This window comes from Scyliorhinus torazame, chromosome 17, assembly GCF_047496885.1.
Source record: "Scyliorhinus torazame isolate Kashiwa2021f chromosome 17, sScyTor2.1, whole genome shotgun sequence".
Taxonomy (NCBI): Eukaryota; Metazoa; Chordata; class Chondrichthyes; order Carcharhiniformes; family Scyliorhinidae; genus Scyliorhinus; species Scyliorhinus torazame.
Genome location: NC_092723.1, coordinates 62,273,556 through 62,299,220, shown reverse-complemented (window position 1 = coordinate 62,299,220; position 25,665 = coordinate 62,273,556). Strand labels below are relative to the sequence as shown.

The 25,665-nt window shown below is 50.0% G+C and overlaps 1 protein-coding gene across 4 annotated transcripts in view; it reads left to right on the top strand.

The window, feature by feature from the left end:
* Positions 1-25,665, top strand: part of pacsin1b (protein kinase C and casein kinase substrate in neurons 1b) — a 472,183-nt gene that overhangs the window by 109,504 nt on the left and 337,014 nt on the right. The window contains exon 1 of one of the 4 annotated variants that reach the window (XM_072480519.1): positions 1,606-2,060. The exons of 1 other annotated variant lie outside the window; for it this stretch is intronic. The gene's annotated coding sequence lies outside the window, so the exon portion shown is untranslated. Of the gene's footprint in view, positions 1-1,605; positions 2,061-25,665 lie in introns of those variants that run through there. 2 more of the 4 variants (XM_072480512.1, XM_072480518.1) reach the window with 2 other exon arrangements.

The following is a 25,665-nucleotide window of genomic DNA, read 5'->3' as shown; positions in this document are numbered from 1 at the left end:
GCTCCGCCCCTGGCTCCACCCCTTGGAGGGAGGTATAAAGAGCAGTAGCCCTGCAGGCAGGCACTGTTCTAGTTGATTAAAGCCACAGTTTACTTCTACTCCTGGTTTCGTGTGAATTGATGGTCGTATCACATGTCTCCACTTTGAATTTAGTTTTACCCCTACAGGGTTCACATCATCTGCAAAATGTAGTCATTTGTTTCAACTTGTAGCTGCAGTTCATTGTAACAAAATGGGTCTTGAAATCGGCTCTACCGGGTAACAGATCTTGCTTTTATTTTCATTATCAGCTTTTATAGAGACAGATAATTGTACAATAGCGCAGAAAGATTTAGACAGTTTAGGAGAGTGGTCCAAGAAATGGCTGATGAAATTCAACGTGGGCAAGTGCGAGGTCTTGCACTTTGGAAAAATGAATAGAGGCATGGACTATTTTCTAAACGGTGACAAAATTCATAATGCTGAAGTGCAAAGGGACTTGGGAGTCCTAGTCCAGGATTCTCTAAAGGTAAACTTGCAGGTTGAGTCCGTAATTAAGAAAGCAAATGCAATGTTGTCATTTATCTCAAGAGGCTTGGAATATAGAAGCAGGGATGTACTTTTGGGCCCCACACCTCAGGAAGGACATACTGGCACTGGAGCGGATCCAGCGGAGATTCACACGGATGATCCCAGGAATGGTAGGCCTAACATACAATGAACGTCTGAGGATCCTGGGATTATATTCATTGGAGTTTAGGAGGTTGAGGGGAGATCTAATAGAAACATACAAGATAATGAATGGCTTAGATAGGGTGGACGTAGGGAAGTTGTTTCCATTAGCAGGGGAGGCTAGGACCCGGGGGCACAGCCTTAGAATAAAAGGGAGTCACTTTAGAACAGAGATGAGGAGAAATTTCTTCAGCCAGAGAGTGGTGGGTCTGTGGAATTCATTGCCACAGAGTGCGGTGGAGGCCGGGACGTTGAGTGTCTTTAAGACAGAAGTTGATAAATTCTTGATTTCTCGAGGAATTAAGGGCTATGGAGAGAGAGCGGGTAAATGGAGGTGAAATCAGCCATGATTGAATGGTGGAGTGGACTTGATGGGCCGAATGGCCTTACTTCCGCTCCTATGTCTTATGGTCTTATGGTCTAATATCCTCTGCCATTCCAGCCACAGAATATTGCTTTACTTTTCAAAGAGGGAAGGTTTTTGTTTTTCTGAAGTGTGTCTGCTATCCATCAATCAAACATTAATATTGTGAATCATTGCCACTGGCACTGTCCCAGGCTTAAAAGAAATAAAGCTGTCATTCAAAAGCTTCCCACTATGTGTTTTAATAAAAGACTTGGGAATGAATTATAACGTTGTTGAACCTCCCTCAATGGAGTTCTCAGTACCACTAACAGATCTCTGCCTGTGTAATTAACACTCTGTTTCATTGGTCTGGGAAAATAGGAACTGTTCGAAACATCCATTTTGTTTTCATCGATGTGATTTGAAAATGGAGATTATAGCATCGAACATTACATTTGGAAAATGTATCTTTAACGAGCAAATGCTAAGTTTAATTGTATAGTTGATGTGCAGCGTTTTCTGAATGAGAAAATCATTCATTTTCCTAATGTAACGCGAGACTTCTGCATACCTAAATGAATTGATGCAGCTGCAGTAGCAGAACCTATTCTGCTGTGTCTGCGGAATTATGGGAGTTGAAGGCAATATGACTTGAGCTGCTAGCTTGAGTTTTTAAGTCAGCAGATTAAGTTTATTAACCAAGTGGTAAAGAATTTTCTTCTTAATGCTGACCATCCTCTGCGCAAGGCTTCATAGCTTCAGTGATGTGTTCTGTATTGTCTGTAACCATGGAGACTATGATTTAGAGGTTTTGGATGGGAGGATGTAGATAGATTTTGCTGCTGCCCTGTGGATTCACAGTCGCATTGTAAAGTGTGTTGACTTCACAACTGAATTCGAGCACTGACTGTGTCAGTCACTTGGTTTGCTGTTTCACTTCTCAAAGCTAAAATATCGGTGCAAAGGAATCCCTTTAAAAGAACTGAGGAAAAGCCAGATACTGGTAAGGCTTAATTTTTCTGACTAACTGATCTTATTGCAGTAATTCAATAGTCACCCACTTTGGAACCATTTTTCCTTTAGTCAAGGATACTAGGTCATTCTCGAATCTTTCGAAACCCGTTGAAGTAATTTTGCAATATTTGCAGTTGCCAGTCAAATTGGGTTAATGAGCTATTGGATCAATCGAGACAGATGGCAATGTGTGTACCCTGGGGAGAAATACATTTTACAAGAGTGCTTTAAATAGCCTGAGATGCTGATCGTATTTGTGTGTGTAAAATCGGTTGTGTGCCTCACCTAGATACTAATGTATATTTGCAGTCCGAGTTTTATTTGGAGTTTTTTTTGAAGCTGAAGCCTTGCACAGAGTAAACCAGCAGATTTCACTTCCACTGGATACTGTAGCTTCTTCACAATGCAGCTGTGAATTGTGAATGAAAATATCACTAGCAATGTTGTGTAAAAATACCCAGTGCTCTTTCCTGTTTTGTCATGGTTCCAGTGCCTGAGCCATTTTTTGCTTCCCTCTTCACCTCGTGTATTAACTAAGAACTGCAGCAAAACATTGCGCTCCATATTTTGTTTACAAAAGCTTAATGATTATGTTACATGAAATAAAAATGATGCCTTTTATTCCAGGGGCTAAGTCTTCATATGCTGAGTATCTAATGTGGTCGCACATTCTTGTAAACAGTCTGTTCTCAGTCCCTTTTTCCCCCCCTCCCTCATTTCTGAAGGTACTGATACTTAGATTATGGTTCTGCATTCGGGTCACCAATTTAGGCTGGAGGCATTCCTGGAGGTTTGACCACATGATACGTAGTCTCATGACTTGTGCAAATAATATTGTATTTACCTTGTAAAGGTGGGTCCTCTGTAATAAGTCATTTTACTTGGGGCTTTTGTGCCAGCAGCTGTTGAGACTTTACGGTTCGGGAGGTCACTCGATCACTGTCAGGTTAAGAGGATTTGAGGGTGGGCTGGAGGTGAAATAGAGGAAAACCTCAATTGCCAAATCACCTCCACTTCTAGCTCTTTTCCGACCGCACTTTGCCTGTGATGTCACTGAACAAAGCTTCTCTAACAGCAGCCAATGATGTGCCGGAATGGGCTGGGCAGCACAGCACTGTGCTGCGGAATTTAAGCCACTGGTCCCTCAGGCTGCTGGAGGCAATGCTCGGGAGGAATAATCCATTATCCTGAATGAACTCTGGTTATTCTGATACATTGGGAACCTTACTGTGAAGGCACCAGTTGTTAATTTGACTAGTATGAGCATAGATCATGATTTGAAAGATATTTTAAAAAACAAGCATGACTGAGCTGGGCAAGTAAAACTGCCAAACTCTCCAATATTCAGGGATGTTGAGCCCCATTTGTCCCCTTGCTTGTCCATGCTAAAAGCAACTAATTTTGCACAGAGTGGGATGCGACTTGGGACCTCCTGGCCTGGGTGGCTTTTTTTTTTTGCACAGCGCAGTGAAATTAACATTGCGCAGCTGAGGTAGGAGGGCACCTTTTTGACCAGTTTGTTTAACTGTGCCCCGTTCAAACCAATTTCTCATCAGCCGATTTGACAAATCCCCACAATGTGAAGGTAAATAACTGCAGCTGAAACAGTGGCTGCCATCTAGCCAATATATTATTTCTCTCCATTACCATTCAGCGGCAGCACTGCTTCACCTGTTAACTTAATCACATCATAGAAACATAGAACATACAGTGCAGAAGGAGGCCATTCGGCCCATCGAGTCTGCACCGACCCACTTAAGCCCTCATTTCCACCCAATCCCCGTAACTCAATAACCCCTCCTAACCTTTTTTTTGGTCACTAAGGGCAATTTAGCATGGCCAATCCACCTAACCTGCACATCTTTGGACTGTGGGAGGTATCTGGAGCACCCGGAGGAAACCCACGCAGACACGGGGAGAATGTGCAGACTCCACACAGACCGTGACCCAGCAGGGAATCGAACTTGGGACCCTGGCACTGTGAAGCCACAGTGCGAATCACTTGTGCTACCGTGCTGCCCAAATGCAGTACAACAGCTCAAATGAGAGTGGAGGAACTGTTAAATGCAATGCAAACCTTTAACCATCAGTTTTGATAGTCCAGTAGAAATCAGGCAAAGTATCTATGTGGTGATTTGTTTCTTGTGAAAGAACTTGGTTTCAACGGTGGCACCTTTGCTGCATTTTAGTTTTATTATACATAGGTCTGGATTCCCTTGCCATGGGTATAAATTTGGCAGGGGTGGAGGGAGGGGGTATAAAATCCACAAGGTAGCCTACCTAATACTGCCCCACTGACCAGTCTGAAATTTTATAGGCGGGAGGCAGTGGGCAACTTGGCTGCCCTTGGGCCTGACATGATGCTTAAGGGGCCAATTAATAGTCAGGGCTTCATCCCACCACTGCCAAAATTTTACCTGCCATCGGGAGGGGGGTGGGCACGCCACGTGGGAATCCTGATGGCCGTAGCTATGTGGGCTGGTGTCAGGTCAGTGGGGGAAACTTCCCAACAGTAGAACCACTACTTCCCCACCCTTGATCCCAGCCGACTGAAAAAGGGGCAAAATGATTAGGGCTGCTCGCAAAGTTAAATTTCTGCAGGGCAGCCGTCGGAACTATGGGCAGGTTTTTCCTCTCCCATTGGCCTCCCTCAGATTTTTTAGTTGGGGTGCAAGAACTATGGGGCCTATGGAATTTTTAGTAGCAGTTTCAGCAGTTAAATCTGAGTTGGATGGAGTTTTTGCACATTAGCTATTTAGAGGGGAACCCATGATCGGGCACGATCTACCTGAATGGGGACAGAGTCCTGTAGTGCGGTTTGCTGGGTATTTCCTGGCACTCGGAGCGTCGAGAAACACCCTGCGATTTAATGTCCATCGGGGTAGATCGGTGACCACAGTGGGGAATGCGCGGCCGAGGCTGTACTTAGCCCCATGTAGCGCACAAAGACTCCCGAGAGACGAATAGAGGTGAAGTCGATGAGGCTTTATTAAGCGTGACTTGTTCCCCGCAGTTCAGTAACAGACTGGCCTGTGGGGGAGAACTCCTGGTTCTTTAGCTCCGCCTTCAGGGCGGAGCTAGAGGTCAACAGCCAAGCAGGACCCGGGATCTGTCAGCCAATGACATCACGGCTTCACAGTCCCACATGACCCCTAATGCATACTACCACATTCACCCCTTGTTAAAAATGAACCCGGCGGGGTGGTGCTTCGCATGGTGGTAGAGGTTTACAAGGCTGGTCCTGGGAGGAAAAACCTTTGCATGTCATCACAGTATGTACAGGGTATTTTTTTTTTGTTTTGAACTATTTACAGTATTCGTAAGAGGGAAAAAGGTAAAAAAATTCTCGTTAAAGTCCACAACATTCTAGTGTTACACGGATGCCACAAGTCGGTCGGGCGGTCTGGTCGTCCTTGTCGATCGCCTCAGCCCTGGTGGTGGTGGTGCTTGTTCCAGTGTTGTCGCCTCAGGGAGCTTTATGGTTTCTGCTTCAGCTTCACTTCTGGTCGGACCTGGGAGGAGGTCCCATCCTCACAGACCCATCCTCCCGGGAAGGGGGTTGTCGCGGGGTGCGCCGGTGGCAGGGAGGGGGTGATAGGTGTCGGGGGGGTGTGCATGTTGCCGGCGGGCGCCAGATCTCGCAGGGAGACCGTGTCCTGTCGGCTGTCGGAGTACTCCACGTAGGCGTACTGCGGGTTCGCGTGGAGGAGGTGAACCCTCTCGACCAACGGGTCCGACTTGTGCGCCCGCACATGTTTCCGGAGCAAGATGGGTCCTGGGGCCGCCAGCCAGGTCGGCAGCGACGTTCCAGAGGAGGACTTCCTGGGGAAGACAAGGAGGCGCTCATGAGGCGTTTGGTTAGTAGCGGTACACAGTAGCGACCGGATGGAGTGGAGGGCGTCCGGGAGGACCTCCTGCCACCGTGAAACTGGGAGATCCCTGGACCGTAGGGCCAGTAGGACGGTCTTCCAGACCGTGCCGTTCTCCCTCTCTACTTGCCCGTTCCCCCGGGGGTTGTAGCTGGTCGTCCTGCTCGAGGCTATACCCTTGCTGAGCAGGAACTGGCGCAGCTCGTCACTCATGAAGGAGGGACCCCCTGTCGCTATGGACGTATGCGGGGCAACCGAACAGTGTGAATATGGTGTTAAGGGCTTTAATGACTGTGGCCGCTGTCATGTCAGAGCAGGGGATGGCGAAGGGGAAACGGGAGTACTCGTCCACCACGTTCAGGAAGTATGTGTTGCGGTCGGTGGAGGGGAGGGGCCCTTTGAAATCCAGACTGAGGCGTTCAAAGGGACGGGAAGCCTTGATCAGGTGCTCTCTATCTGGCCTGAAAAAGTGCGGTTTGCACTCTGCGCAGTTGTGGCAGTTCCTGGTGACTGTACGGACCTCCTGCACAGAGTAGGGGAGGTTGCGGGACTTTATAAAATGGTAGAACCGAGTGACCCCCGGGTGGCAGAGGTCCTCGTGGAGGGCTTGGAGACGGTCTATTTGTGTGTTGGCACATGTGCCGCGGGATAGGGCATCGGACGGCTCGTTCAGCTTTCCGGGACGGTACAAGATCTCGTAGTTGAAGGTGGAGAGCTCGATCCTCCACCTTAAGATCTTGTCATTTTTAATTTTGCCCCGCTGTGCATTATCGAACATGAAAGCTACCGACCGTTGGTCAGTGAGGAGAGTGAATCTCCTGCCGGCCAGGTAATGCCTCCAATGTCGCACAGCTTCCACTATGGCTTGGGCTTCCTTTTCCACTGATGAGTGGCGGATTTCTGAGGCGTGGAGGGTTCGGGAGAAGAAGGCCACGGGTCTGCCCGCTTGGTGAAGGGTGGCCGCTGGAGCTACATCGGAGGCGTCGCTCTCGACCTGGAAGGGGAGGGACTCGTCGATGGCGCACATCGTGGCCTTTGCGATATCCGCTTTGATGCGGCTGAAGGCCTGGCAAGCCTCTGTCGACAGAGGGAAGGTCGTGGTCTGTATTAGGGGGCAGGCCTTGTCTGCGTACTGGGGGACCCACTGGGCGTAATATGAAAAGAACCCCAGGCAGCATTTTAGGGCTTTTGAGCAGTGAGGGAGGGGAAATTCCATGAGGGGGCGCATACGTTCAGGGTCGGGGCCTATTATCCCATTGCGCACTACATATCCCAAAATGGCTAGTCGGTTTGTGCTAAAAACGCACTTGTCCTCGTTGTATGTGAGGTTCAAGGCTTTAGCGGTCTGGAGGAATTTTTGGAGGTTGACGTCGTGGTCCTGCTGATCGTGGCCGCAGATGGTTACATTGTCGAGATACGGGAACGTGGCCTGTAACCCGTGTTGATCAACCATTCGGTCCATCTCTCGTTGGAAGACCGAGACCCCGTTTGTGACGCCAAATGGGACCCTTAGGAAGTGGTATAATCGCCCGTCTGCCTCGAAGGCTGTGTACTTGCGGTCACTTGGGCGGATGGGGAGCTGATGGTAGGCGGACTTGAGGTCCACGGTGGAGAAGACCTTATATTGGGCAATCCGATTGACCATGTCGGATATGCGGGGGAGAGGGTACGCATCTAGCTGTGTGTACCTGTTGATGGTCTGGCTATAGTCTATGACCATCCTTTGCTTCTCCCCTGTCTTTACTACTACCACCTGTGCTCTCCAGGGACTATTGCTGGCCTGGATTATGCCTTCCTTCAGTAGCCGCTGGACTTCGGACCGAATGAATGTCCGGTCCTGGGCGCTGTACCGTCTGCTCCTAGTGGCGACGGGTTTGCAATCCGGGGTGAGGTTTGCAAACAAGGATGGGGGCTCAACCTTGAGGGTTGCGAGGCCGCAGATAGTGAGTGGGGGTATTGGGCCGCCGAATTTGAAAGTTAGGCTCTGCAGGTTGCACTGGAAGTCTAATCCCAGTAATGTGGGCGCGCAGAGTTGGGGAAGGACGTAGAGCCTGTAGTTTTTAAACTCCCTCCCTTACACCGTTAGGGTCACTATGCAGTAGCCTTTGATCTGTACGGAGTGGGATCCTGCAGCTAGGGAAATCTTTTGCGCACTGGGACGGATGGTCAAAAAACAGCGTCTTACCGTGTCGGGGTGGATGAAGCTTTCTGTGCTCCCAGAGTCGACCAGGCATGGTGTCTTGTGCCCGTTGATCAGCACCGTTGTTGTCGTCGTCTGGAGCGTCCGGGGCCGTGCTTGGTCCAGCGTCATTGAGGCCAGACGTGGTAGTAGTGCTTCAGCGTCTTCCTCGAACCCCGTTGAGGCGTCGATGCTGGGGTCCATTGTTGCCGTCCAAGTTGGCGGCGGGGGTGAACAAAATGGCCGCCCCCATGCATCGCACATGGCTGGAGGGTCACAAGATGGCGGCGGGGGTGGACAAAATGGCCGCCCCATGCGTCGCACAGGGCTGGGGGTCCCAAGATGGCGGCACCCCTCCTCCCCTCGTGGTGGCCGGGACCCAAAATGGCGGCGCCTGCGGGTCGCACATGGGGCGCTAGGGGGGTTGGGGAGCGTTTGAAACGCGCAGGACTCCTTGTTCTCCGGGGACAGCGGTGGCCGGGACCCAAAATTGCTGCGTCTGCGGGTCGTACATAGGGCGGTGGGGGGGTTGGGGAGCGTTAGAAACGCGCAGGACGGCTTCTTCTCTTGGGACAGCGGCGACCTCCCGGGACCGGCACACAGCCGCGAAATGGCCCTTTTTCCCGCAGCTCTTGCAAATCGTTGTGCGGGCCGGGCAGCGCTGCCGGGGGTGTTTCGCCTGGCCGCAGAAATAGCAGCGGGCCCCCCCGGGACGACTTGGAGTCTGAACCGCGCAAGCCTGTGGGGTGGGGGGGGGGGTTTGTTGCGACGGGGGTCCACGGAGCCCAAGGGGCTGCCGCGCGGTCGGGGCAGTCCGCGCGGGCGTTTCGCGCGGCTACATCCAGGGAGGCTGCAAGGGCCCATGCCTCCGAGAGTCCCAGCGACTCTTTTTCCAAAAGTCTTTGGCGGATTTGGGGAGAGTTCATACCTGCGACAAAAGCATCGCGCATCAACATGTCCGTGTGTTCAATCGCGTTTACCGGCGGGCAGCTGCAGGCCCATCCCAAAATTAGCAGCGCGGCGTAGAATTCGTCCAGCGATTCTCCGGGACTTTGCCGTCTCATTGCGAGTTGGTAGTGTGCGTAGATCTGGTTCACTGGGCGAACATAGATGCTTCTTAGTGCTGCGAACGCCGTCTGGAAATCCTCTGCGTCTTCGATGAGAGGGAAAATTTCACGGGCTTACCCTCGAGTGCAGGACCTGTAGTTTCTGGTCTTCTGTGACCCGGCCGGGGGCCGTTTGGAGGTATGCTTCGAAACAAGTCTGCCAGTGTTTAAAAACTGTTAGTGAACTGCGGGGAACAAGTCACGCTTAATAAATTGTAGCGCACAAAGACTCCCGAGAGACGAATAGAGGTGAAGTCGATGAGGCTTTATTAAGCGTGACTTGTTCCCCGCAGTTCAGTAACAGACTGGCCTGCGGGGGAGAACTCCTGGTTCTTATACTCCGCCTTCAGGGCGGAGCTAGAGGTCAACAGCCAAGCAGGACCCGGGATCTGTCAGCCAATGACATCACGGCTTCACAGTCCCACATGACCCCTAATGCATACTACCACACCCCATTCCCTGCACTGAGGCGCTCCACTCGTTGGAACTCCTTAGTGCATTTAAAATGGTGCCCCAATCTTTCAAGCCCCTGAACCCCCCTCCTCCCCTAGCTCATGTATAAGGGGGTCTGCTAGGCCCCCGCGCAAGGCCCCCCCAAGTGGCAGTGCCAGGATGCCACCCTGCCCAGAGGATAAGCACTTGGGGGTCTCCGATCCCCTGAGAAACCCCCATGAGTGTCCCTGTTTGTGGAAACCAACACTGAACGGCATTCGCCCGAGGTTTCCCAAGGCGAGGTTGTTAAAGCCCACGCCTTGGTTAGATCTTAGGAATGCATGAGACTAGCTGTAGTCACTCTAGATCAGAAAGTGATCTTGCCAGGTGTGACGATCCGTTAGTTCCCAAAAGTGGGATCCACAGGTATAACTGCGCTGCTTTTCAGGCACAACACGAACAGTAGATATTGCCTATCATGTGCGACCCACCAGACCTGAAATGGAACAACAATGTTTCTCACCCCCAGCTTCCACTCTCTCCCTCCCACACCGAATATTAACTTCTTGCACTGATCTGGCTTTCATTGTGGAATGGAGAAATCATGTGGTGTTGAGAAATGCCGTCTGTCTTGTCTCTTGCTATGAATTTTAAAAGATTCCTATTCTCCTAGAAATGTACACGCTTTTAATTGACTATTGAAAAATAGACTTTGTTTGATTCTAGTAAGTTAGGCCCAATTCCAGGAGAAGGTGGGGAAGGCATTTGAGGAAATCACCAGAAACTTGGAGAATAATTCTCTTGGCTCCTGAAGTGTTAAGTGTTGTGTCAGGTCGGTAAAGTTAAGAGAAACTGGTGATGGGCATTAGTTGTCTCTCAGCATGTATAAATAGAAGATAGCTGGGACACTAGGTTGAGTGAGATGAGAGCTATGAGATTGAACAAGTCAATAAACTCTCTCAATAAAGAAAAACTTTGTCTTGTTTTCAACTTCACATACCAACTTGGACCCTATTTACATAGAGGACTGTTCCTGTTCCAAAGGAAGCCTAAAGTCAACAGACCTTCGTTAGCACTCTCTTGGGCCTGTTGCTCCTTGGTGCCAGGTGATATTGTTGAGGCTGGCATTAGGCACCAACATTAATATTGCAGGTTAAAATGTACCTGGGGCTTGAATGATGTCATTAGTTCCCAAAATTTGAATTCTCAGAAGCCCTTGTGCACCTGGCGCTGCCCAAAATGCTCTGTTTATGTGGCATGCACTGTGTGGATTGCCCATAGCTTAAACCCTCCACTGCACACCATTTTCTTGTTGAGCAAGGAGAGAAGTGTTAAATTTCAAATTTGCGAATTCTCTTTTCCCTCCACCAATGTGCTGATTTATGGGATTAGCCTTCGGTGTATAGACAGATTTGGGATCAAACATGACTGCATTGATTTCTTTTTTAAAATAAATTCAAGAGTACACAATTCATTTTTTCCAATTAAGGGGCAATTTAGCTCGGCCAATCCACCTACCCTGCACATCTTTGGGTTGTGGGGGCGAAACCCATGCAAACATGAGGAGAATGTGCAAACTCCACACGGACAGTGACCCAGAGCTGGCATCGAACCTGGGACCTCAACGATGTGAGACAGCAGTGCTAACCACTGCACCACCGTGCTGCCCACTCCATTGATTTCTTGACCATAAGATTAGAAACCAATTGTAAGTGAAGTGTCAAAGATGTCAAAAAAACCAAGACTACTGGAACACTTAATGAAAATCACAGACAGCAATAATGGGCATATTTTTTGAAACTTATTCAAGTGATGTGGAGATCATTGAGGCCAGCATTCATTACCCCCTTTCCCCCGAATTGCCTTTGCAACGCTGCTGGTAAGCCACCTTCGAGTGCAACTGATGTTGCTGTGGTTCTGGTGTCACGTATAGGTCAGACCTAGTAAGAAGGGTGGCAGATTTCCTTCCCTAAAGGATGTTAGTAACCTAGATGAATTTTTAACAACAGTGCAATAGTTTCACGGCCAACATTGCTGCTGCTAGCTTTTTCATTCCAGATTTATTGAAGTAATTGAATTTCAATTCTCTAGCTACCGTGGTGGTATTTGAAATCTTGTCCCTAAATTATTAGTTCAGGCCTCTGGATTATTAGTTCACTGACATAACCATTCTGCTACTGCATCTTAGTCTCACAATAACAGCATTGGCTCACAACAATAACTTACATTTAGCATAATAATGGCACTTCACAGAAGCATAATAAAAATTTGAAAACTCAGCCCCATGGGCAGATGTGAGGGCAGAGTAACAAAAGGAAGGTTTTAAGGAGAAGCCTAAACTATGGAAGAGAGTTTGTAGGGCTGCAGTTCAGAATTTAGGGTCTTCGCAGCTGAAGACCCAGGGTCAGTACTGGAGTGATAATATTGGGGGTATTCGAGAAGACCGAAGTTAGAGTAGAGGGCTGGACAAGATTACAGAGAGAAGGGCGAGGACATGGAGGAATTTGAATAACAGGATGCGAATTTTAAAATTGAGGTGTTGCTTAACTGGAAACTAATCTAGGTCAGTGAGCACAGGGATGATTAGTGAACAGGACTTGGTGTGAGATTGGACACCAGGTAGCATATTTTTGGATAACCTTTTAATCCATGTCTGTCCCCTGCTTTTTCCTTCTTTAAATTTCTGTTCTGCTAATTCAATTTTTGCACCTGGTCAATTAATGGAATCTATGGACGTCACCTATAATTTAAAAAAAGAACCTCCAGCGGGAGGTCTGACACCAATGATGACACCTTTTGATGGACTTGGCTGTGGCCAAATGACTGTTTCTGATCGCAGGGCCTTATCAAACACCCAATTGGAGACTCTGTTTTCTCCTCAGCACAGCCGGAGGACATTCTTGTGAGGCAGCAAACCAAGAGTAAAATCCAGGTTGAGACAGCTCTCAATGGTTTGAGGGTCGCAAAAAAAATCTTAAGGAAATTCAGAGAAGCCACCAGCTGAAGGCATAGTCAGTTGCTTAAAAACCCTTTTTTAAAATCTCATGTGGAGAACTTTGTTCTTATCTCAGAACAACTGTTGGTCATTCTGGTGGAGTTGGAAACGAATAGGAATATACGGGCCGGAGGCTGTTCTTCTGAGTAAAGGTCCAGGGTAATAAAAATTAAAGTGACTCCCCCAGAGGAAACCCGACAGCCTGGGAAGTCTGACTGAATGCTACTGCCAGAAGATCCATGTTGACAATCCAACCGGTGATTAAAATCACTCCACATTCTGGGAGGACAGCCTGCTGCTGTAACAACTTCAAAATCTGAAGTAAGGTCACTCGTCTTCCATTTCATATTAATGCTCTTATTATTTTTACACATCTCCATCCCTCTGTGTGTGCCTGCCTTTATGTGATTGGGTAAATGGTAAAAGGGGGGCAGTAGTAAATTAGCTGACTGTTATTCTATTGCATGTCTTGTCTCTATTTGTGTTATGAATAAATAGTTCTTATGTTTCACTGACAAATCTGGTGCCTGTAAGGCATCGGAGTAGTCAAGGGCCAAAGATCTCAGAAACCTTAAACAAATTATTGGTTAATTGACTTGTGTTGGGAATCCGGGGTCTGTGGGGCTGGAATTGACTGCGCACTAGCCCAGGGTGTCGTAACAATACGCGTTGAGCATTTCCTTGGATTTCCATCTTGCCGTATGTTCCATTGATCCCGAGAGCAACGCTGTTGGAAGTCTTAAACCCCTGGCAGGGTCACCCATGATGGTAATGTCGGGAGAGGAGATCCAGACAAAACGCAATCCAAAACAAGTCCTCAATGGCAGAATGGTGGATCAGGCCGAAAATACATGTCTGGTATCAACGACTGTGATGGTGGGTGAAGGCTACAGTAAGGAGATCCCTGATCATCACGGTTCCCTTGCCACTGGAACTGTACCTACCCTCTTTCGAGGACCATGGCTCTGCTGTGCAACGGTAACCCACTAGGCTTCTATCCAGAAGAAACCAACACCCATCCCACCCAGACCTCCAGCAATCAGCAAGAAGTGACTGGGACAGGACTGTGAGATCCAGAAGACCCTAGCTTCAGACTGGAAGGAATTGTCTCATTCTTGGAATAGGAACAGGAGAACATTTTTGTCAGCTTTCTTCACAATTGAGCAGCCATCTTCAGGATCTACTCTGCTCACCCCACATGGGAAAAGGGCAAAAAAAGGTCACCTAAAAATAATCTGTTCCGTCTCAAACCAGCTGGATACAGTTTCCAGCCAGGTTGATCTACCTGTGGTCCATTTTGGAACGTGGAATGTACGAACCCTTAAAAGATAATTAACAAAACAATAAACCGGATTGGAAAACTGCCGTTGTTGCCCGTGAACTCAGGCACTTCAACCTCGATGTCACTGCCCTGCAAGAAACCTGAAGGGCAGCTGAGGGATGATGGCAGTGGTTCCACTACCTTCTGGAGAGGAAGATCCGAGGATCAGCCCAGATTGCATGGAATTGAATTCGCCATCAAGAACAAAACATGTCAACCGACTCTTGGAGCTCCAAGTCGGAATCAAAGAGCGCTTCATGACCTTCAGACTACAACTTGCCTAAAACCAGCAAGCAATATCCCAACCCTTGATGCCAATGATGAGTCCAAAGAAGGCTTTTACTCCACTCTGGATATATGATCATCCTCGTTGGGGAATCAATGCCAGGGTTGGACAGAACTCCCAAATCTGGAAAGGAACCATTGCAAAGGAAAAGTTGGGAATTGCAACTCCAACAGGGTTCTCCTGCTCACCTGAAGCAGCGGAAGATGTTGAGTGACTTCAAGAGCCAAGCATGCTTGTGAACTTCCAACAATGTCTCCAAAATCTCCAAAATGTTCATTCTAATGGAGTAGAGGAAAACTGGAAACAGCTGAAGACCGACTTCATATCAAATTGTGAAGAAACCATCGGCTACAAGACCAGGAAACACCTCGTCGACAAGAAAAGGAAATCTCTCCACGCCTGGCAAAACAACATAACCAGCAAGGCACAGACTGAGGTACGAAAAAGAACAAGGGAAATCAAAAACCAATAGTGGACTGAGAAAGCCAGGGAGCTGCAACTCTTTACCAACAAGTATGACATCCAGGGCTACTTCAGTGCCACCCAGGTAATCTTTGGCTTCCCCATCCTAGGCCTGATGTAAGGACGAACCTTCTTGAGAGACCGAGAGAACATTAGCGTCTAATGGAGAGAACACGTGAAAGAACTCCTGAACCATGATACAAAATTAGATTACAACGTGTTTGAGAAAATCCCCCAACTCCCCATCAAAGATGATCTTGGACTCTGACCAAACCGTGGAACAGATGACATGCCAGAAGCAACATCAACCACCCTACGTGGCCCTCACTGATCTGACCAAGGCTTTTAACTCAGTCAATTGAGAAATGCCATGGAAGACATGTCGAAGGCCAGCTGTGCAGAGAAATTAATCAACATCTTTCGACTTCTCCACAACAAGATGTCGGCGACACTCCTCACCAGAAATACGACAGGGAACATTTGAGTTTTAAGACAGTCAAACAGGGATGTGTCTTCGTTCCCACCAGCTTCTCTTTCTTCCTCACCTTGTCAAGAGCAAGCTTCCCAGTGGAGTGGACACGTCTAGAGGTTGATTGGAAAGTTTTCAACCTTAGCCGGTTGAAATCCAAGAAGAAAACAACACTGACATTGCTCATGGATTCAGTATGTGAATGACATTGCCATGAATCTCTAAGCCATGCTTGACCCCTTTTGCGGGAGCATACCGAAGATTCGGTTTCAAGAAGACTCCAGTCCTTTAGCAGCTCACCCCAGGGCAAGATCCGGCCTCTTCCTCCATCAGGATCAATGGAGAAACCATTTCCCCTACCTAGGGAGCCTCCTCTCAGGCTGACATCGATGTGGAGATCCAATATAATATCCAATTCCTAAGTGCCACTTTTTGATGCGGAAGAACGAGAGCCTTTTAAATAAAAAAAAAAATGTATTTCATTCCAAACTTATCCAAACAGTTACAAAACATAAACAATCCGGCAACATGCTCCCATCACACGATTTTACAGTTTGTACAGGTTACCACCCACCCCCGGCGGCATTACCGACCGCCATTCCAACAATATCCTTCGCCGGGCAACCAGAGAGGCAAAGGCCACGACATCGGCCTTCCTCCCCTCCATCAGCTCCAGCTTCTCTGAAATTCTGAATATTGCCACCAATGGGCCTGGCCCGATCTCCTCCCCCACAATCTTTGTTAGTGTCGCAGACACTCTCACCCATTATCTCATGTTATGGGCCAGGGTTAAGAGAACCCCAAAGTGTATCATGGAGTTCACCTGATCCACAACTTTTAATAGATGGTGGTATGGTGAGCACGCGGCCCACTCTACAGGTGTCGTACAGCAGAAATGGAAAAGTATTTTTTAAAGCAAAACAATGTTTATTCTATGAACTCAAGTTAACCTTTTTAAAACATACAGTGAACATTTTAGCAACCATTAATTCAAATACAACCCCCAAAGAATACAACACTAAGTAATCCTTTAAGCTTTCCTTTTAACATCCATAAGACTTAAAATACCTTTTACCAGAAGCACATCAGGTTAAAGTCTACTGTTTAAAAAAAATGTTTATTCTAATTTTCCAACAAAATTTTTAACAAACCCCCACCCCCCCCCAATAACAAAAAGAAAGCAACGCAAACACAACAGTCAAAAATTATACAAAACTTTTACATTGGGTTTCCCCGTATACAGTAACCCCCCCATATGACATTCAAAGATACCCGTAGGGAAGCCCCTCCCACCCCCCTGAATTCCCCCCCCCCCCGAAAGAGACCCCCCCTCCTCCTCCCCCACCCTTGGGTTGCTGCTGCTGCTGACCTCCTCCTAACGCTCCGCGAGATAGTCTAGGAACGATTGCCACCGCCTGAAGAACCCCTGCACAGACCCTCGTAAGGCAAACTTTATCCTCTCCAGCTTAATGAACCCTGCCATGTCATTTATCCAGGCTTCCACACTGGGGGGCTTCGCGTCCTTCCATAATAGCAAGATCCTCCGCCAGGCTACCAGGGACGCAAAGGCCAGGATACCGGCCTCTTCATCGCCACATTGGTTGCCCAATAATAGTCGCACAAATTCGGCAGAGCCAGCCCTCCCCTGTCCCTACTATGCTCCAGAAACACCCTCTTTACCCTTGGGGTCTTATTTGTCCACACGAAACCCATGATACTCCTACCTACCCGTTTGAAAAACGCCTTGGGAATCATAATGGGAAGGCACTGGAACACAAAGCGAAACCTCAGGAGGACCATCATTTTAACCGACTGCACCCTGCCCGCTAGCGAGAGTGGCAGCACATCCCATCTTTTGAAATCCTCCTACATCTGCTCCACCAACCGCGTCAAATTAAGTTTGTGCAGGACCCCCCCAACTCCCAGCCACCTGGATCCCTGAGTACCGAAAGCTCCTTTCCGCCCTCTTCAACGACAGGTCGTCTATCCCCCTTCCCTGGTCCCCTGGATGCACCACAAAGAGCTCACTTTTCCCTACATTAAGCTTATACCCCGAGAAGTCCCCAAACTCCCTTAAGATCCGCATGACCTCCGACATCCCCTGCACTGAATCTGCCACATTCAGCAACAGGTCGTCCGCATACAGCGACACCCGATGTTCCTCTCCCCCTCGGACCAGTCCCCTCCATTTCCTGGACTCCCTTAGTGCCATGGCCAGAGGCTCAATTGCCAATGCAAACAGCAAGGGGGACAGGGGGCACCCCTGCCTCGTCCCTCGGTACAGCCGAAAGTACTCCGACCTCCGCTGATTCGTAGCCACACTCGCCACCGGGGCTCCATATAGCAATCTGACCCAGCCGATGAACCCCTCCCCGAACCCAAACCTCCGCAACATTTCCCAAAGATACTCCCACTCCACCCGGTCGAAGGCCTTCTCCGCGTCCATAGCTGCCACTACCTCTGCTTCTCCCTCCACCGAGGGCATCATAATCACATTGAGGAGCCGCCGCACATTAGTGTTTAGCTGCCTGCCCTTTACAAATCCCGTCTGGGCCTCATGAATCACCCCCGGGACACAGTCCTCAATTCTCGTAGCCAGCACTTTTGCCAGCAACTTAGCATCCACATTGAGGAGCGAGATCGGTCTATACGACCCACACTGCAGTGGGTCCTTGTCCCGCTTCAGGACCAGAGAGATCAGCGCCTCGGACATTGTCGGGGGCAAGGTCCCCCCCCCCCCCCTTGCCTTATTGAAAGTCCTCACTAGCAACGGGCATGGCAGGTCCACGTATTTCCTGTGAAACTCGACCAGGAACCCATCTGGCCCTGGGGCCTTCCCCGCCTGCATGCTCCCCAATCCTTTAACCAGCTCCTCCAGCCTAATTGGCGCCCCTAAACCAGCCACCTCCTGCTCCTCCACCCTCGGGAACCTCAGCTGATCCAAAAGTCGTCGCATCCCCTCTTCCCCCGCTGGGGGCTCAGATCAGTACAGATCCCCATAGAAGTCCCGAAATACCTAATTTATTCTCACTGCACTCCGCACCGTATTCCCCCCGCTATCCTTCACTCCACCTATCTCCCTCGCTGCCTCCCTCTTACGAAGCTGGTGTGCCAGCATCCGACTCGCCTTCTCCCCATATTCATACGTCGCCCCCTGCACTTTCCTCCACTGTGACTCTGCTTTCCCTGTGGTCAACAGGTCGAACTCCGTCTGGAGGTTTCGCCGCTCCCTGAGTAGTCCCTCCTCGGGGGCCTCTACATATCTCCTGTCCACCCTTAAGATCTCCCCCACCAACCTCTCTCTCTCCCTGCTCTCTCTCTTCTCCCTGTGGGCCCTGATGGAGATTAACTCTCCCCTGACCACCGCCTTCAGCGCCTCCCAGACTACCCCCACCTGCACCTCCCCATTGTCATTGGCCTCCAAATATCTTTCAATGCACCCCCACACCCGCCCGCACACCACCTCATCCGCCATAATCCCACATCTAGACGCCACAGCGGGCGCTGGCCCCTCTCCTCTCCTAACTCCAGCTCCACCCAGTGCGGGGCGTGGTCTGAGATGGCTATGGCCGAATACTCCGTTCCCTTCACTTTCGGGATTAGCGCCCTACTCAAAATTAGTAGGCTCTGTGGACGTGGGAAAAGAATGAAAATTCCCTGGCCTGGGGCCTGACAAACCTCCATGGATCCACTCCCCCCATCTGGTCCATAAACCCCCTAAGCACCTTGTCCGCAGCCGGCCACTTACCCATCCTGGACCTAGAGCGATCCAGTGCTGGGTCCAGCACCGTGTTGAAATCCCTCCATTATCAAGCTTCCTACCTCCAGGTCCGGAATCCGACCCAGCATGCGTTTCATAAATCCGGCATCATCCCAGTTCGGGGCATATACGTTTACCAGTACCACCTGCACCCCCTGCAACCTACCGCTCACCATCACATATCGACCTCCATTATCTACTACAATATTCATTGCCTCAAACGACACCCGCTTCCCCACCAGTAATGCAACCCCTCTGTTCTTCGCATCCAACCCTGAATGGAATACCTGTCCTACCCATCCCTTTCTCAGCCTAACCTGATCTGCCACCTTCAAATGTGTCTCCTGGAGCATAACCACGTCTGCCTTCAGTCCCTTTAAGTGCGCGAACACCTGGGGCCCTCTTGACCGGCCCGTTCAGGCCCCTCACATTCCAAGTTATCAGCCAGATTGGGGGGCTGCTCACCCCCCCCGCCCTCTCCGCCCACCGACTAGCCATCTCCTTTCCTAGGCCAGCCGCGTGCCCGCGTCTCCCGCACCCCCCAGCCCCCCAGACGGCGGACCCCCGCCCCGACCACCTCTCCTATTTCCAGCTTCCCTTTGGCCAATGCAGCAGCGTTTCGAAATAGTGGTGCCGATCCTGGAACGTGACCCACAATCGCGCTGGCTGCAGCATACCGAACTTCACCCCCTTTCAATGGAGCACCGCCTTAGCCCGATTAAAACCCGCTCTCTTCTTAGCCACCTCTGCACTCCAGTCCTGGTAGATTCGGATCTCCGTGTTCTCCCACCTGCTGCTCCACTCTTTCTTGACCCATCTCAGGACACACACTCTGTCCATAAAGCGGTGAAACCTCACCACTACAGCCCTTGGCGGCTCGTTGGCCTTGGGTCTCCTTGCTAGGACCCTGTGAGCCCCATCTAGCTCCAGGGGCCTCGGGAAGGCTCCCGCGCCCATCAGTGAATTGAGCATCGTGCTCTCATATGTCCCAGCATCGGGCCCCTCCACTCCTTCGGGGAGACCCAGAATCCGAAGATTCTTCCTCCTGGACCTATTCTCCAGGTCCTCAAATCTTTCCGCCCACCTCTTGTACAGCGCCTCGTGCGCCTCCACCTTCACCGCCAGGCCCAAGATCTCGTCCTCGTTCTCCGAGGCTTTTTGCCGCACCTCCCGGATCGCCGCCCCTTGGGCCTTCTGGGTCTCCACGAGCTTCTCAATCGCCGCCTTCATTGGCGCCAGCATTTCGGTTTTCAGTTCCTCAAAGCAGCGTCTAAGAAACCCCTGCTGCTCCTGCGACCACTGCGCCCATGCTGCTTGGTCTCCACCTGCCGCCATCTTGTTTTTTCTCCCTCTCACTTTTCGCTGCTCCAAGATCACTTTTTTCACCGCTCCACTTCTGGTCCAATCCATATAATGTCGGGGGGACCTTGCTGTCACCTTCCCACACTGGAAGCTGTCGAAGAATTGCCGTTGGGGCCCCTCTAGAGAGCCCAAAAGTCCGTTCCCGGCGGGAACTGTCGAACGTGCGACCTCCCTAGGCATAGCCGCAACCGGAAGTCTCCAAAGTCACTACTGTTATTAGTTTTAAATCACCAGGATCGATTTACAGTCTTTAGATTACAGAGAGAGATTCATACACCTTCTGGTTGTGACTACAGCTATCCAGCTCTGAAAACGAAACTAAAACACACCCTGCCGCAAACAGCCTAAAACGAAAGTAAAAAGCTGACACACAGCCCAGCTCCACCAACTCTCTGACATCACTGCAGTAGTAAACGGCCATTTCTTAAAGGTACAAGAACAAACAACGAACAAAGAAATGTACAGCAGAGGAACAGGCCCTTCGGCCCTCCAAGCCCGTGCCGACCATGCTGCCCGACTAAACTACAATCTTCTACACTTCCTGGGTCCGTATCCCTCTATTCACATCCTATTCATGTATTTGTCAAGATGCCCCTTAAATGTCACTATCGTCCCTGCTTCCACCACCTCCTCCGGTAGTGAGTTCCAGGCATCTCTCCGCCCAAGTCTCCAAACAATCTAAATCCTGCTGTATCCTCTGACAGTGGTCATCGCTATCCGCAATTCCACTAACCTTTGTGTCGTCTGCAAACTTACTAATCAGACCAGTTACATTTTCCTCCAAATCATTTATATATACTACAAACAGCAAAGGTCCCAGCACTGATCCCTGCGGAACACCACTGGTCACAGCCCTCCAATTAGAAAAGCATCCTTCCATTGCTACTCTCTGCCTTCTATGACCTAGCCAGTTCTGTATCCACCTTGCCAGCTCACCCCTGATCCCGTGTGACTTCACCTTTTGTACTAGTCTACCATGAGGGACCTTGCCAAAGGCCTTACTGAAGTCCATATAGACAACATCCACTGCATCAATCATCTTTGTGACCTCCTCGAAAAACTCTATCAAGTTAGTGAGACACGACCTCCCCTTCACAAAACCATGCTGCCTCTCACTAATGCGTCCATTTGCTTCCAAATGGGATTAGATCCGGTCTCGAAGAATTCTCTCCAGTAATTTCCCTACCACTGAAGTAAGGCTCACCGGCCTGCAGTTCCCTGGATTATCCTTGCTACCCTTCTTAAACAGAGGAACAGCATTGGCTATTCTCCAGTCCTCCGGGACATCACCTAAAGACAGTGAGGATCCAAAGATTTCTGTCAAGGCCTCAGCAATTTCCTCTCCAGCCTCCTTCAGTATTCTGGGGTAGGTCCCATCAGGCCCTGGGGACTTATATACCTTAATATTTTTTAAGACGCCCAACACCTCGTCTTTTTGGATCTCAATGTGACCCAGGCTATCTACACACCCTTCTCCAGACTCAACATCTTACCAATTCCTCCTCTTTGGTGTATACTGATGCAAAGTATTCATTTAGTACCTCGCCCATTTCCTCTGGCTCCACACATAGATTCCCTTGCCTATCCTTCAGTGGGCCAACCCATTCCCTGGCTACCCTCTTGCTTTTTATGTACGTGTAAAAAGCCTTGGGATTTTCCTTAACCCTATTTGCCAATGACCTTTCGTGACCCCTTCTAGCCCTCCTGACTCCTTGCTTATGTTCCTTCCTACTTTCCTTATATTCCACACAGGCTTCGTCTGTTCCCAGCCTTTTAGCCCTGACAAATGCCTCCTTTTTCTTTTTGACGAGGCCTACAATATCTCTCATTATCCAAGGTTCCCGAAAATTACCGTATTTATCCTTCTTCTTCACAGGACCATGCCGGTCCTGAATTCCTTTCAACTGACACTTGAAAGCCTCCCACATGTCAGATGTTGATTTGCCCTCAAACATCCGCCCCCAATCTAGGTTCTTCAGTTCCCGCCTAATATTGTTATAATTAGCCTTCCCCCAATTTAGCACATTCACCCTAGGACCACTCTTATCCTTGTCCACCAGCACTTTAAAACTTACTGAATTGTGGTCACTGTTCCCGAAATGCTCCCCTCCTGAAACTTCTCCCACCTGGCCGGGATCATTCCCCAATACCAGGTCCAGAACCGCCCCTTCCCTAGTTGGACTGTCTACATATTGTTTTAAGAAGCAATCCTGGATGCTCCTTCCAAACTCTGCCCCGTCTAAGCCCCTGGCACTAAGTGAGTCCCAGTCAATATTGGGGAAGTTGAAGTCTCCCATCACAACAACCCTGTTGTTTTTACTCTTTTCCAAAATCTGTCTACCTATCTGCTCCTCTAACTCCTGCTGGCTGTTGGGTGGCCTGTAGTAAACCCCCAACATTGTGACTGCACCCTTCTTATTCCTAATCTCTACCCATATAGCCTCACTGCCCTCTGAGGTGTCCTCCCGTAGTACAGCTGTGATATCTTCCCTAACCAGTAGCGCAACTCCGCCACCCCTTTTACATCCCCCTCTATCCCACCTAAAACATCCATATCCTGGAACGTTTAGCTGCTAATCCTGCCCTTCCCTCGACCAGGTCTCTGTAATGGCAACAACATCAAAGTTCCAAGTACTAATCCAAGCTCTAAGTTCATCTGCCTTACCCGTAATACTTCTTGCATTAAAACATGTGCACTTCAGGCCACCAGACCTGCTGTGTTCAGCAACTTCTCCCTGTCTGCTCTGCCTCAGAGCCACACTGTCCCTATTCCCCAGTTCTCCCTCAATGCTCTCACCTTCTGACCTATTGCTCCCGTGCCCACCCCCCTGCTCACTACAGATATTTATATACATACCCATTTATAAACACCCATTTCTTAAAGGTACTCTCATATGACACTCTCCAGCTTCTCGCAGTCCCAGACATACTTGTGTGATTTGCTGGACCCCGCCCACACTTTTAGCACTCATCTGCCACTCCCTGGAAGAACCCACTCATTCTCGCCCGAGTCATATGCACCCTAATTACCACCTTGAATTATATCAGGCTCACTTTTGCACAAGAGGAAGTCGCGTTTACCCTACGTAGCGCCTCACTCCACACTCCCCAATTTATCTCCCCTTGCAGCTGCCCCCCCCCCCCCCCCACTTCTCCTTATTCACCACCACCTGCTCACCCCCCCCTCCACCGTTCCCAGCCATCCATATATGTCTCCGATCCTCCCCTCCCCTCCCACGTTCGGGAGCAGCAGCCACTCCAGTAGGGCAGTAATGTGCAATGGCCGCAGCAGCCACCTTTTAAAAAAAAAAAAAACGGCTGAGACCGGCTTTATAAATGACCGGCTTTCCGAATGCAGGCACGCTGCACATGTGTGCCCGCTCATCGGTACGCATGCCCAGTGTTTGGGCGAATGACCTGATCTCTGCCATTGCTTCAGGCAGCAAGACTGTATTGAATTAAAAAAAAAAAAATCTTCTCCTGGGTCAGCGCTCTGACATCAGGAGGAGGCGGTGTTTATCGCTGGGGTCTGGGCATGCGTACCGATGCTGCGGCCGTTGCACATTACTTACCGCGATCGGGAACGCCGCAATGGATGGCTCGCGACCCTCCCGACACACGCCTGGGACCCACCCGTGAGTCGCGACCCCAGCTTTGAAAATGACTGTCTCATAATATTCCCCAAAAGTCTCATTTATCTTCCCTGGCTCTGACATCACCTCCCTTGTATCTATCCATATCCTCAATATTTCCCTGGACATTCGTCTTACCTTCTCCCCATACACATACTGCACCCCCTTTGCCCTGCGCAGTTGCCCCACCGCCCTCCCTGTCCTCAACCCATCAAATGGCCCCTGCAACCTTTTCCTTCTAGCCAATCCATCCGTAATGGGTGCCCTTGAATAATCCCGGTCTACCTCGACTATTTTGTCCAATAACCGCTCGTACTCTTCCCTCCTTTTCCTATCCTTGTGTGCCTTAAAGGCGGATCTACCCTCAGACCACCGTCTTCAGTGCCTCCCAAAATGTGGTTGTTGACACCCCCCGGTTCTGGTTCAACTTCACTTATTCATTAATCACCGACGGCACAGTATCACCATAAGAAATAGGAGCAAAATTAGGCCACTCGGCCCATCAAGTCTGCTCTACCGTTCAATCATGGCTGATATTTTCTCATCCCCATTCTCCTGCCTTCTCCCCGTAACCCCTGATCAAGAACCTATCGATCTCTGTCGATAGATTATGCTGCAGGGGACTCATTTGAGAGCGAAAGATCAGGTGAGGCTTAGGAAGGGCTGGGTAAACCATGTCTTTCACTCTGGGTTCGACAGCAGGGCGCGCGCGGGGAGTAGCGGATTTGGCCGATAAGAGAGTGTGATTCCAGATGGAGAAGGTGGAGGCTGACCAGAGGGGCTTGGAGAGGAGGTCGGTGGCGTTGGCAAGTATGTATGGCCCTAACTGGGATGATGCAGGGTTTGTGAAGAAGGTATTTGGGGCCATTCCGGACTTGGATTTGCATGAGCTAATAGTGGGAGGGGATTGGAACTTGGTGTAAAAACCAAAACTCCAAGCCCCTCTGGTCAGCCTCCACCTTCTCCATCTGGCCCGCTCGCTCGCCCAATCGCAGGGTGGGGGGGGGGGGGGGGGGGGGGGCGGAGAAGGTGGAACATAGCAATTTCGGATCTCACATCACATTGGGTGGACATGGTCCTGGAGAAGGGGACAGAGACCGGGATGGAGACTGGACGTGGGGTTGCTGGGGGACCGAAGCTTTTGTGAAAATATCGGGAGGGTGATTGAGGAGTTTTAACTGCATGGGGAGGTATCGCAGGTAGTGGTATGGGAGGCCCTGAAGGTGGTAGTGAGGGGGGAGGTGATATCGTTTAAAGCCAAAGCGGACCAAGAGGAGAGGGAAGAGCGTCAGAGGGTGATACATGAGATGTTGGAGGTGGACAGGAGGTACAATGGGGATGCAGATCCAGCACTTTGGGACAGAGGGATGGAGCTACAAGCTAGCTTTAAACGGTTGTCCATGGGAAAGGCAGCCCGTCAACTGAGGCGAGCAAGGGGAGCAATTTATGTGTATGGGGAGAATCTGAGGGAGGCGGCGGGGAGGGAAGTTGTCCAGGTGGGGGATAGGACGGGGAAATTGGTGGTGGCCCTGGACCAGGTTAATAAGGGGTTTAAGGAGTTTAATGAAAATTTGTATGGGTCGGAACCGTCGGGGGGGTGGGGGGGGGGGGGAGAGATCAGAGGCTGCGGGAGTTCCTGGAAGGATTGGAGTATCCAAGGCTGGAGGAGGAAGATAGGGCCACACTGGGGGGTCGGTGGGGGAACAGGAGGCAATTGGGGA